Genomic DNA, 15,044 nt, shown 5'->3' on the forward strand with positions numbered 1-15,044 from the left:
AGGATGTAAAGCGTTTGGATATAGACAATGACATTTCATATCAAGGTCCACAGAACCTACAACTACAAATCAGCCAGTGTTGTTGCTTGTCTGCATTTGTTTTAGTCGGTGTTCAAAAAGGCTTAAATTATCTTAGCTGGGAACACCACTGAATCTCTTCTAAGTACAAGGTTTGTCCTCGAACAATTGCCATGGAAACTATGGGTCACTTGCCACTCAGTTTCCATGCCACTGCCTTTACAAGTGCAGTTATCACTGATAGATAATTTACAACGATGTATATCATTAGGTTTACATTTTTTTTCCTTGTCAATTGAGTTTATGCTTCAAACCACATTATTTCTGTCTCACCCCTAGTTGTATGTTCAGGGGGTTTTTTTTGTCACTGAAAGATGAATTGACCAGGATCACCTTGTAATCCCTCTTCTAATTAACTTTGACCATTTTCTTTATGTCCTTGTTGAAGAAAAGCAGCCAGAGAATGACGCACACATGTAATTATCGATGTAGTCCAAAAGTTTGAGATTTTTCTACAAAAATTGCTGCGTCCCCTGAAGCCGTTGTTGCAGACGGCATTCTGGACGTCTTCTCGTCAACAATGGCTTTCTTCTTGTCGCTCCTCTATAAACGGCAGATATGTTGAGGGCATAATGAATAGCTGTCACACCCACAGATTCTCTGATTTTTCAGCTTAGTGGTATGTTTAGGTTTACTCTTCACATTTTGGATGACGGATTGACCAGTCCTCTTTGACATGTTCAAAGCTCGAGATATTGTTTTGAAGACTAATCCTGATTTGAACACCTGCACCCATGATTTGCCCTGATTTGCAGGCCCTTCTCTCAAATTAGCAAGATTTGAGATCAGTTGTCTTTGCGATTAATTTGACTATTAGGAACAGGATAATCTACAAAATCCCATTTATTCCAACACATTTAAATCAACTTATTGCATTCTTATTAATTCACTAAAATACACATTGCAAATCAGGAACAATTTTGACAACAGATTCAAAAGACCTCGCTTTGCAAAATGTTTTCACAATGATGTTCCGCTGCATTTTGGTTTACTATTGGAATAAAGCCGACTGAGAAGCTTTTATCTTTGCCCTTTTTGTTATGTATTGATTGTTTGATTGCTGAATGAAAGTGCTAAATCTTAAAGCCTTAAAAAAAATACATCTGACATTTACCATTGACGGCATAAGATGAGACGATATCATTCAATTGAACATACAGAAAGACTGTAGTGGTTATGTCTGTCCCGATAAAACCGATACACCGCCGCATCATAAAATAAGCCCCAAAATACAAAGATACTTGTGTAAATCCCCACAAGCAAACAGGAGCTGTTGTCATTCTTAAGAGTGGTTGTGTGCATCATAATGTATTTTGCTTCTCAGAAAGTGTTATAGAAAACAAACGCCCACTTCACTCAACTCTCGCGGCACAACGCATGGAGGGAGTCCAAGTGGTGCGAGCGCCTCATTTATCAAACCCCAGTTGGCCATTGGTGGGTGGGCGTCTCTGTCAAAAGGCCAATTAACAGGAAGCCCATTGTAAGCACCACAGAGCGGCCCAGGAGAGAGACTTACCATTAGCAGGGATTCATCATTAGGAAATAATGGGACCAGAACAGGAAGCACGTCCTCACCTAATAATGTCTGACAATATAGGATGTTTTCAGCCGTACAGCAGGTGAGAGGGCGGCGTTTCATCTCTCAGGCTTCCGTAGCAAAATCCTTAGGATGATTTTTCTGTCCTTTACAGAATACAGTTTTGGAGGCGTCAAATATTTCCTTCAAAAACATTTCAATTATACAAGAACAATATGCCGGAGTCTTCCAGAGCCGGCGTCTGATCTCCACGTGGAGCTGGAGCTCAGACTTGTCCGCCATTGTTATACGTCTTCAACTAAACCTGTCAATGCCGAAGACAGATCTCAAAGCTCAGACATAAATAAATACAAGGGGAAAATACAGGACATTTTTCCTTGCCGAGCGATCGATACGGCATTGCAAATATCTGAAGAGACCAGGGAAAGGCTGTGGTGTTCAAGAAGAAAGGGACTTCTTGAGGTTTTTATGTTTTTTTTTTGGGGTGGGGGGAGAAACAGAAAAGTTTGAACAGTGTGTTTCTTCTGAGGTTCTTTTGTTCAGTGAACACTAGCCTATATCTCCCTCCTAGACAGCAACTCGTCATGAGGATCGATGATAAAAAGTTTTCAAAAGTATTAAATGTACATTTTCACGAAGTTTCTTCAAAAATATGTCACGAACTTGAATGAAGAAATGTGAAATATCTGAAACTTTGGCGTAGACAAAAAGTTAACAGTTTAAACTAGGGATTTCTCGATTAAAGTATTTGATTTGAGATCAAGGCGCCGTTAGCTGATTGATATTGGAGTTTCTAAATCCAATTCCCAGCACCAATTGGTGATACGCTACAAGTTTTGCAGCTGATTTTTTTTTTTTAATTAAAGTAAGACATCGTTTTAAGCAGTTTCCCTCCTCTGTGTGTCTTTCTCCTATTTCTCATTTTAACATCTTGCTAGCCAATGTTTAGCCAAAATGCAAATACTTGAAGTAATTACTTCCCATGGAGTATAATCCCAATCTACTAGAAACTAAAAGTTAATTGATGCTAGATCTGCAGAGGATGATAATATGAACCCCAATCATTAAGAAACTTACTCAGAAAAAGTCCCAAAAAGATAAACTAAAGAAAGGAGAAACATGTAGATTAACAATTTAGAAATCTGAAAAAGCAATGAAACCAAATTTGTTAAAAATACTTACGACAGAAATAAGAAATTCTGATTAGTACTATATAATGATAAAACTACAAGACAGTTCAGTAATGAGAAAAAAACGAGAATACTAGACAGGAATTCGTTTATGTTTTTTTTCTTTTATACAGATTTTTAATCAAGATTGGTCTCTCACTGAACTCCTCAAGTAGTTAATTTCTTTAAGGATTGGATTGAGTCAAGAAATGGTTCATTTTAGATTCTTGTAGTTTTAGAAAAGTTAATATACTTTTACATGGTTTAATTCCCTGGTCTAAGTGGCTAAATCAAAACGACCAACAGAGCAAATTAAAATGAATATATATATATATATATATATATATATATATATATATATATATATATATATATATATATATATATATATATATATATATATATATATATATATATATATATATAAAACATCCTTCTTAGACATGAACAGGCTAGTGGCTTCTGGCGTGGCATGGGACATGAGGCAAGAGAGCACAACTCTTTCTGGACCAACATGAACCTTAGTGCCATATACAACCTTCTCAGTACATTCATTCAAAACAAGCTGCATGATTCATTTTGGTAATAACTTGTAAATGTCAGCCCCCTGGCCCCGCAGCCCTGTGAAGCCCAACGCAAAGCTCTGCCCTTCCCAGCCTCCTGTTCCTGCAGTTCTAACCTTGGTTCAACTCACTAGCTTTTCTTTCAAATTACCTTTCCGACTAGTCTGTCGATACGCGTGTGTGTGTGTGTGTGTGTGTGTGTGTGTGTGTGTGTGTGTGTGTGTGTGTGTGTGTGTGTGTGTGTGTGTGTGTGTGTGTCAAAGAGTTGGTGTTGCTGTGACGGGGCTTGAGTTGAACTCCGGGTCGAGGTTATGCGTTTTCTCCCCTCAAGGCGCTGGCTGATTAAGAAGCTTTGTAGTTTTTAATGGCTCTCTGGCCTTGCGGTTCCACAGCCACCCAACCTGTGTGGGCCAGACTCTCCTCATTCTCCTCTGAGGAGCTCCACTCAAAACACTCCATGCATACGGCTTCAGGTTCAACACAAACGTCTTTAAAGAGCACACACCATCCTCCATTTGTAAACATCTCTTCTTTATACTCTCCTAAAATGTAGTTTTGCCTTTTTTATCCTTTTTTACCACTTGCCTGCTCACTCCTGCTGTTTGTCTTTATGCTTGCTTATTTCTTTGCAGTTAGATTCCTATCTCTGTTGTACCTCGTGCTTTCCCTCTCGTTGTGCCACAGACTCACAGAGAGAAACGACCTGCAAAGGTCAGCCACAAAGATCGGTGAGTCAGTCTGCCAAAGCAAGGGCAGGGCAGTATCTATACATGCGACGATTAGAGAGGGTGATGACGTGAATCCCCAGACCACAAGGGAGTTGGTGATTGTTTGATGGTGGGGTCTCTCTGTGCAACTTCTAAAAAGATGAATAAAACTGGCAGAGCTGCTAGGGGTGACTTTGCTATACATCAGCTACATCTGAGTGACTGAACTGCAAGCGCAACATGAGACAAAAAAGTGAGCATAGAGGCACTTTTTTTTCTCTTTTAGCCTGAAAAGTTCTGAAAAAATGGCTCTTCCATAAAGTATCCTGCAAAAGCATTCGTATTCCTTGAAACGTGCTCACATTTAGTCACGTCACAGCTATAAACTTTAGCATATTTATTGGGCTTTTGTGGAAGGAGACCATTAATTGGAGAAGAGGCCAAGAGGCTCATAGTGAAAGAGCTGCAGAGACCATAAGGCTAAATGTTATAATTCATGAGTGACATGGTTTGTCACAAGCGATGTTGGGGGACACAGTCAAAGTCCAAAGTTTTGGCCAATTGAGGGAAGAAGAAACTCAGCAAGAAAATGGATATTCACAAACTTTTAATCCAATCTGACTGATCAGCAGCTCCATCCATCCGTTATCTAAATATGTTTTTCGTTGCAGGGTCATGAGGGGGACTGGTGCCTTGCTCCAGCGGTCACTGGGTGGGAGGCAGGGTACACCCTGGACACACACACACACCCAAGGACAATTTAGAGAGGCCTATTAAACATCTAGTCATGTTTTTGAGCTGTAGGGGGAAGCTGGAGTACCCAGAGAGAACCTACGTATACACCAGGAGAACCTGCAAACTCCAAGCAGAAAGAACTTAGGCTGGGATTTGAGCCCAGAACCTTCTAGCTGCAAGGAAACAGTCCCACCAACTGCATCACTTTGCAGCCAGTGTCTTTAATCTAGGTGTTCAAATGTTTGTGGAAACACACCCCAAAAGACTTGTAAGGTATTCAACACCTTAGGTTGCTTATATTAAATCTCACAATTTCAGTTAAATCCAAATTACTGTATTTGCCTCTCAGGATGATTTAGATTTAATCTTTTATGTTTTTTTTTTTTATTGTTGATTTGTTTTGATTGGGAGTAATGTTGAGGTTTTGGAGTGACCCATCCTGAGTCCTGACTTTAGTCTCACAGAGAATATGAAGGTGGAGCTAACGATTATGATCATGACAAGGATGTCTCCCAACCTCAAAGCAATGAGGCTTATCACCAAGATGAATTAAGCTACTGAACCATTGCAAGGAGGATTTGGATGCTGTAATACCAGTAAAGAGTTTCCTTCTCACTACTTAGAAGGGTTATATATAATTTCTGACATCCAATATTAAATAAAAATGTTAAAGAAAAAAAAAAGTTTTTTCAACATTGATCCTACCTTTACAGGGATTTTAAAATGAATGTCTGTCTTGTTTCCTGTTAAAAACAAACCTGTTGGTAGGATAAAAATAGGTTTTGCTCTGAATCTGCCATGTGGGGCATGGGTACTTTGAATTTAACTTTTTGTTCAACTTTGTGTTCGTCTATATATATATATATAAAAAATCCAATACAAAAAAGCTTGTAGAGTTAACCTGATGCAATGTGTGAAAGTCCAATGGTTATAAATTTTGCATGGCACTGTAAATACTCAATTATGGCAAGTGATTATAATACTTATTTCAGGCCTTGACAGCACTTTTCAACTCAGCTTATTTAAAGAATTGAACATTAGCCTTTGTAGAGGTAAACTTTATGAAGTAACTTTTTTGTGCACAAACAACAGAAGACAACTTTTTTGTGCATAAACGACAAAATAAATAAAAAACATAATCTGTACACACAGTTAGCAGTTTGTTTTCAACATTAGATGACATAGCTTTTTATAGTATGCAGCTCAAATGCAATGGAGTTGAAAATTAATTCTCACAATGCTGAGGAGGTGCAAATTAACAACTCTCTGTTTCTTTATCTCACTCACACACACACACACATACACACACACACATACACACATCAGCTGAGTCACCTCATTTCTGTTTGTTTGTCTTTACTTCATTCAAGCCTCTTTGGGATATTTATACTCCGTGTTAGACAAGAAGGCAAGGAAGTTCTTTATCTCTTCTTCTCCTCTTACACGCTTATAAACACACGCAGATCCGCACAAAGAGAAATCAGCTGTCAAGGGACGTTACAGTGGATATCAGCGTTAACACAAGTAATTGCTTTACTCCTCTGGAGCCTTCGGGTGTTAATCCTGCCTCGCAAAGTTTGTGCTCAGCTTGTGATTCAGAGGATGGCGCTTTATTTGAGCTCTTGGTTTCTGATCCTGACAGGACCGTGTGAGCGGCAATTGCTGCGTTTTCCTCCGGGGTGATTGGAAGACAGAGAGACACTCACTTTAAAAATGAAGGGAATCCATCATTGTTGGGAGCAGAGGATAAAAAAAGTCCCAGGAGTCCTGGTTTTAGGCGAAGTTCCTCCTCCGGCGCGCGCGCGATAACGACTCTCTATAAGTCAAATCTCATCAAATAGATGCATTATTACATTTTCCTGTTGAAATCCGCGTCGGATATTGCTTCAAGCCTTGGGGTTTTCCATGTTTAATTCTGTTGATGTGATAAAAATGTATTTTTTATTTATTTATTTATTTTTATTTACATTTCACACATCACAGATAAGGTGAGGCCTCTTGGAGGTGTGAGCCTCCATGTTAAGGACATATTAGAAACAACAAACAGATGCTGTTCATTATGAGGAAAAACTGCCTAATGAGATCGGTCCTGATGCCACCCTGCGACGTCCTACGTCTGAATTTTTAATGATGACTTTAAATATTAAAAGATATGAAGAAAGACTGAGTTAACAAAGCAATTAGATATTGACTGACCTTTTCGGTGTGTTTAGTATTCCACATCACCCACGCAGACCTCATTTTACAACCACATCAAGTAGTGGGGGACCAGATGCAGTGCTGCAAGTGCCGGTGATCTATTCCAATCAATCAGCGCCTGAGGAGTCTGGGGCGGACACTCGCAAAGTTTTCATATGGAAAAGGTAAAGCTCATGCAGCAGGGATGGTGATATGAGAGGAAGGAAGGGAGCAGGGTAATTTTTGGCCAAGAACACTCTCTGCATACATTGGAGAGCAGCATCCTCTCAGTGCGAGAGGATGGAGAGAAAGAAGGTTTGTTTCTACATTGTGTCTTCAATTTTTGTTGACGTTTTTTTTAAAGTTTATGTCAAAAGCCTCTTTCAGGACGTGAATCGGACAAATAGACTTTGCATCGGCAATATGACTTCAAGAGAAATTATTGCCATTTTTTGTCAAAGACCAAAAAAAAAAAAAAAAAATGACCTCAAAATATTGGATAAAATCCAATCCTGTCCATTTGCAGTTTTATGAGGGGGTGGGGTGTCAGGTCAGAAAACTGTCCAATGAGAATATTCTTAGATGAAGATTTATCGCATAATTGAGACGTTTCATGAAAAATATTAAATACGATTCTAACGCCGGGATGTAATTTGGAAAGGTGGAGATGCCTGATTCAGTTAACTGAAACTGAAACGATTGCAAGTTACTAAACTATCAATAAATCTGGAGTACATTCAAATGACAGCTGCTGACACAAAATTAAATGCACTGACAAATATAACGCCGATTTGGACTTCATTTCATTGCAGCTTGTTGGAAAATGCAGCATAGTAAAATGTCTGAGATTTCTGTCATTATGTACTTGTACAGGTGTGTTATGTCCAATAAATGCGCAAACTAATTAATTTGATAGTAATAAGTGACTGCAAGCCCAAGTTATTAAACTGCACAAATATGCCAGTAACCTCTAGGGGGCACTGAACTACCAAATTAACCTCGGGTCAATATAATTTATGAAGACGGTGTGCACAGACTCCGGATGAAACTCTTGATTCATTTCAGTGCGCAGCTTGCCAAGGTTGCTTTATTTTATATTTTCTGACAATAATAAAAAAAAATCCTGTCTGTCTATGTCCTTGCATGCGAAAATTAATCTCAGTTCAAAATGTTTGCTTTTACAAATTTTTCAAGTAAAAGAATGAAGTCGGTTAAGATGCCAAACATTCTCCCCCCAAAAAATCTTTGTCTTTCTGCTCAATTGCTCCCTTTCCGTTTTGCCTTGGAGGACTGTGCACTTCATTGTTTCCTCCTCTCTCTCCTGTCTGTCTGCTTTAGTTTACTTTTAATTCCTTCTTGTTGTCCACTTCTCTTCGTGCACCATGTTTATGTCCTCACTTGTGCTGCGTCTCAGCCTTTTAATGGATTAATCTAAGTGCTCTCTCGGTGCTTTCGCAGCCGCTTGTTGTTCGTTATTACTGCAGAAGGCTGGCCTAAAGGTGATGCGGCTTCTTCTCGTGTCTCGCAGAGGGGGGTGGGGGGGAAACGACTGATGTCCTTGATGAGATGGCCCCGCTGCACTCCGATTCATTAGCAAGCAGATGTGAGGTGTCACCGCATATCACAGCATCAGGCACTGGTGGATAACTTTTTCGGCAAGGCGTGAATAATGTATCAAATTTTGTTTACAGGCTCCTGTTTGCTCCAGCATTATGCAGTCGACACCAGTCCTCTGCTATCTGCTGCTGCACAAACCCAAGAGCCCCTGACTTGCCCGAGGACAAATCAGACTCCTAGTGTTCTCTATCACCTTGCATTCAAGTTTTCAGTTGCTTAACTATGCATGGAGACCCTGGCCTCTGGAAGACACCGTGAATGTTCTTCGGCACAGTGGAGCAGCAGGATAACATCTCGAAGGACGAAACCAACAAAAGGGCAGGCGCGCATCCTGTTGTCAGCATCCAAATCCTATTTGGACTGGAAAACTGATTAAAGCGTTCTAATGTGAAGAGGCCAAATCAGATCATGTTTGCAGCTCCCAGTTTGATTAAAGATTAATTTTAATAGGAACCAGACCCTCAGGGGGCCACAGTGGGAATAATAAGGACAACAAACCTTCATCCTCGCAGTTTATTGCTGTCTTTAGCTTGAGTGCATACGACTTTAAGCTTCGATAGGTAACCGATAGATAAACTTACAATGACTTCTCGTGTGTTAGTGTCTTTGAAACAGATGGCCTTTGAGTTTAGTAGTGGTGCAAAAAACCAGGATTAATATTTTCAGCTCACAGCCCTTCCATTCTGACAGATTTTAGCAGTTACAGCTGGCGTGCTAATGAAGATAATTGTTTAATAGTGGAAATTGCTGTCTCAGGCTGACTTTTTCACCCTTCCAGCTGGCTTGCTGGGATTCGAGACCTCTATAAAACTGTTGCATCTCCGTGGGATGATATAGTGCAAAGAACATGAAAGACATTTAGTCAGCAAAGGCAATTTAAGGTGCAATACCAGTGCAGTGAATTTGCATTTGTACTGATAGTATTGTTTGAAACATTTAAAAAAAGAAATAAATGCTGATTTAATGGAAGTAATACATTCAGCTTAAAATGTGCATATTCTGGGGTTTTTTTTTTATGTGACTGTAAAATACTCCTGAAACTCATGTAGAAGAAGCTGCAACCCACTCCACATTTATTAGCACTTCTGGTAAACCTGTGTATATAAAGCTTTAACATGAATTAAACTTATAATGCACAGGCAACATTATAAATCCAACCTTTATTTGAGTAGATTTCTTCAGTGAGGAGACAAATCTCATTTAAAGAAATAGTTTTTCTTTAAATGAGAAATCCACTCCAAAGCAATGTGTGAAAAAACAAACTACAATGTTTCCTGTGATTTCAGAGGCGAATCGCAGCTTATAAAATCCATAATCAGGTACGTATAGCTGAATAAAAGTATAAGTCTTGGCTGTTTGTATGTCTGGATTGGTCTTTAGGTCCGTGTTCACATGAGAACATGGAGGAAAGCAATTGCTTCTGCTCCACAAACCGGCAACAAGTAAAAGGTTAACTCCTAGAAAATTGGAGTCCATCGTCCAACAGGGTTAAAGATACCAATCTTCCTAGAAGGGGGTCATTATTACCTCTGGACTGTGTAATTGTGTGCGAAACTCATAAAAAAAGCTACAGTGGAGACAAACTCTACAGTGCTCTGTACAAACGTAAAACGCTTAAGACAAGTATCGTCTTTTCAAAGCTATCTGACTTGGAGACAAAGTGCTGTTTTTAACAGTCTAACTTTTTCCTTTCAGACATCCTTTTAGACCAATAGATTTGTTCTTCTGTTGTTGTGACCCCCTTGGGCACTTAGTTTTGAGTGTATCGTTCATATTAGTTTAGACTTAAGCTGTCACTCTGGATTACGCAGGTCAACCTGAAGCTGTTTTCTACAATCTGCAGCAGATTTATATTGTCTCTCTTTTCATACAGTTTCTTCACATCACAAAAGAGAACATTTTATACAAACTGGAAATCTTTGGCACCTTGTCATTAACTGTTGACCTTTCCGGGATTTACCTCACTTCTCCTCCACTGACTATTGACATGCTTCAGGCACCTTGTGACCCTGAACGAGATTAAAAGGATGCAAAAAAAAAAGCAAAAAATGAATAGACGTAAGTCTTTTGTGAAAATATTGTAGCTCTTGTAATGTACCATGATAACAGACTATCAGATTTATTTAAAGCTGTTTTCTATTGAGCTTTTACTGTTGAAAATTGTCTGGAAATACCGTAGTCAGACCTTAGAAGCCCTAAAGCCATCACTCATTAATCAAGCCCATGTAAGTTGTGAGCAGTGAATCTTCATTTTAGATTCTGTGGTCAAAACTGCTACAAAAAGGGGTTGGTGGCTATGGAGGAAACAAATGTAGGCAAAAGGGAAGCAGAAGTGGAGCAAAGATAAAGTTGTTTGTCTAATACAAAAAGGCAACTTGCAAAAACTAAGTTCAAAGACCAAAAACAATCATGAAACTAAATTGAATAGCACAAAGGAAGATGAACGAGAAGCAAAGAAACATCAAACCAAGAGGAGAAGTACTAACACTGATCCGAAAAAAAAAAAAATGCAAAAGTACTGAGAACAGAACACAAGATAAACTAAGAAAATAAACATTAAGGTACAAAATAATAAGGCAAAAAACCCCTAACGACAATAGCAACTGAGTATGAAAAGCTCTTTTCTAACAATAATAATATAATATTCGAAAACCAATTTACGACAAAACAGAAAGTTTTAAGTAATAGCATTTTTATATGAGAAGTTGGGAAACAGGTTAGGAAGTTGCAAGTCGCTGCATGAAACAGTTGGGACTCCAGCTTTGCTCCACCTCACTCTGGTCGATTGGGAGTTATTGTTTACGTGGTGCTTCGTGTCAACTTGCAAAGAGTTTGATCCTCAATGCATTACTTTTTGTAATAATTCTGTTCACTACTTTACTTTTCCTCCATGTTCTAAAACTTCTTTATCCAGAAGGGATCGCCTCTCGGGCATGGTGGTGTCTGTGCTGGAGCTGACGCCACGTATTGGAGTGGTGGGCACCTGGGTGGTGACCTTTGGGGGCGCCGTTCTGGACCAGCTTCAACTCTGCAGGGATCTAGCTGGATCCAGGCGCGAATTCACTCCCTTGGTTCTCCTGGGAGTTATCTGAAGGGGGGTGGGATGACACGGTGCACCTCCTCTCATTGATCTTTCTCAGTCGCCGTCTGGCAAGTTGGGAGCTCTTTAGGGGTTCCCCCATCCTGTGTGCCGGCCGGCTCCGTTGCCGGGGGCTTGCGCAGACTCTCGGGCGATGGATGACAGCATCCTGGGTCTGTGTGTGGGAGGAAAGTGAAGGGAGGATGCTCTGCATCTCTTCATGTGCCAAGGGCAGATACGCAGGCTCACACGCACGCACACACACACACACACTTTCAAATGTACACAATCCAGAAGGCTCAATGTCATACTAATGCAGTTTCATATTTCATTATATAACCAGTCCATTTGGATGCAAGAGGGGGCCTTGGACTTGATAAAGTCAATCACTCGATGAGGATATTGTATCCTTTTTGTAGTGCTAAATATGCTCTGGCATATGTAGACATCCAGTGCCTTCATATGGTACGGCGGAGGCAGGACACACGACAAAACAACAACTTATGATACTCCAAGTCAGAAATTTAAATATTTCCTATTAAATTCTAAGCATATCTGCAAAAATAATCCATTATCAGTTATCTGACCATGCTGAACAGGGCTCCAGACCATTGCAGGGCAACGCAGAGAAGGGACAAACAACCATGCACACACACACACCTACGGACAATCTGCAGAGACCAGTTAACCAACAGGACATTTAAGCCAATGGTACAACATGAAAAAGAGCCCAGGCTGGGACTCGAACCCACAACCTTCCTGCTTCAATGCACCAGGGCTACCAACTGCACCACTGTGCTTGAGCTAGCACATCTCGCTGATAAAGACTCACCCCTCTCTGCACTGAAATTGAAAATCTATGCATAAAAGTTCTTGATAAATTGGGTATTAATATGCATCAACTCATTTCTTGAACTAATATTAGCAACTTTCATCCCTGCAGTTAATTTGAATAATTGATACCAAAGAAATACAATTAAAAAGTTATCTAAGGTATACAGTCTTATTTGTGTGAACCCATGTCAGACTTTATGTGCAGCCATTAAACAGCGCTTGTTGTAAGTGCTCCTGATTGGTGGCTGAATAAGTTGACACCTTTCACACGCCTATCCTCCTCAGCAGGGGTGGCATTAGTAATGTATTACACTTGGAGAACTGCCTTATGCTCAGCCATTGTAAAGGGCTTTATTGCTGTCGTGATGTTTAATATGGGGCCTGCTACCGTCAGCGGTGCTCCATAAATTTCGCTCATTCAGCTGCTTCTGCTCCTCGACGTCGCTCTGCTCCCCTTTTTTTGATGGAAAGCATTGACCAGAAACATTAATACCGAAGAGAGTTTTAGTCACGGCTCATGAACTCCCGCTCTGCATTCGTTAGGAAACAGCAGGAGGGAATCGTTTGTCGGGTTCTTGATGGGGGAGATGCGCACGACACAACAAACAAGTTTGATGACGGGAACGGCATCAGGCAGTTGGGATGTCGAAACGAATCGCTAAAATTTGCCTTTCAGTGACAAGTTTGGTGCATTAGTTGCCATTATTCAAAATGATGAAGCGGGTTTGGTTGGTTATCGTTGTCATTTTCATATCCATTTTATATTTGTTGACATTTGTCGGATCGGATAGGAGCGTATTAACCAGTGTGGGAGCTTTTCATTTGATAACTGATAAGTTCAGATTTATGATCGCAAAACTGAACTGAGAAAATAACTTCTCAAATGTGTTTGTCTCTATTCAGTGTTTCTGTTTGTGCAACAGAAATATTTACATCATCTTCTTGTATTTATGGACATAACATTGTCCTTGAGGTTTTTTTTTTTTTTGTGAGGGTGTGTGTTTCTTTCCCTCTACAAGAAGAGCAGGCCCATCCGTCTTCGGTGCTGCATAATGGGGCCTCGGAGTGGCTTGCGCTCGGCCCTCTGATCCGTCCTCATTTGGATGGCATTTCATTACAGACCAGACATTTCCTGTGACTCAAGAAGCGTGCTGGACGGCCTTCTTCTAGCATGCCATTTTCGGTTCTAATTTTTTATTTACTTTTTTTCTTCCGTTGTCCTTTATCTCTTGCTCACTCTCTCAATTTTCTGACAGAAATAAACACGCACTTAGACAAACGTCTTTTTCCCCCTTTTGTCTGCATCTCAGCTTTCAAGCAACTACATCAGGAAGAAGCGGAAAAATGAGGACAAATTGATATGAATCCCAAGGTAAGAAGCCACGGGGTATATAAAAAAAAAAAGGCAGTGGTGCCTGCCTGCTTGCAAAGCACGTGTCGGCATAAATCCAGTGATATACTGCTGTAATGTTCACTTTGTAAGTGCATCCATTCCTCAACGTGATGTTTGCACCGGTCACACAAAAAGACAGGGTAAGGACAAACTCAATGTTACAACAGCATTCAAATACCGTATTGTCATTTTGAAATCAGAAAAGTTTAACATATTTTACTCCTTTAACTTTTCTCCAGCCTTTGACAGATTGGTCTATACAGAATCTAAGAAAGAGTTTTACAATACAAAGAAAGGCCCCCCCCCCCCCAAAAAAAAAAGCACTACGGTCTGCCTTGCTGCAAGGGGCTGGGAATAACACATGCTGGCAATTTGCTGCAGTCTTCACTGAATAAACATGCAGACTCTTTAAACTGGGGCCAACAGTGACTCGAGACACAGCTCATCTCCGTCAACAGCTATTCCCCTTCAGTGTGTCTCCTTGGCCCTGGGCTGCTGGGCCCAAAACAGCAGAAGTCAATCTAATCAGGTGAAAAAGTGAGTGAGTGAGGCTAGCAAAACCTAGCCTTTGCAGACAGCTGATGCAGAGACACAACAATCTAAAACATCAATCTTATGAAGCCCAAAGGTGTCCACTGTCTCTCAGAGATTTCTCTAAACTCCAAGTTTATTAAATTTGATCCTTTTTATTGTATGGAAACAAGACGGAGCAACACCAGAACTGGATTTTTCACACTATAAATGCAATATAGGAATTTTATTTTATACACCGTATGAGAGACACAAGTATTGCACAATTGTATTTGAATGTAGACGAATGCTTTTAAAATGCACTTTTCTGAAACCAGACAAAATCAAAAACAGAATAGTCCTTTTTATTACAAAATGAAACCATTTTTGCCATGGCTGCTTTCGGAAGCTCAAACAGGAAGTTGACAACCAGATCACTGAGACAATAGCAGTGGCTGTAAGCAGAAAAAAAAAAAGGTCGGGTGATAATATTCTTTCCATCACACTTTATTTGTTTCAGTGAAAAAGAAACTGTTCACATCTGCAGATCAAAAGGAGATCTGGTTTGGTAGACCTCCTTTCTATTGGACTTCTGACATCCTCCTTGCTAAACATGATCTCCAAACATTCCTTGAGCGTATTTT

This window comes from Poecilia mexicana, unplaced genomic scaffold (genome assembly GCF_051168715.1).
Source record: "Poecilia mexicana isolate PSO_F unplaced genomic scaffold, ASM5116871v1 scaffold_20, whole genome shotgun sequence".
NCBI classification, from domain to species: Eukaryota; Metazoa; Chordata; class Actinopteri; order Cyprinodontiformes; family Poeciliidae; genus Poecilia; species Poecilia mexicana.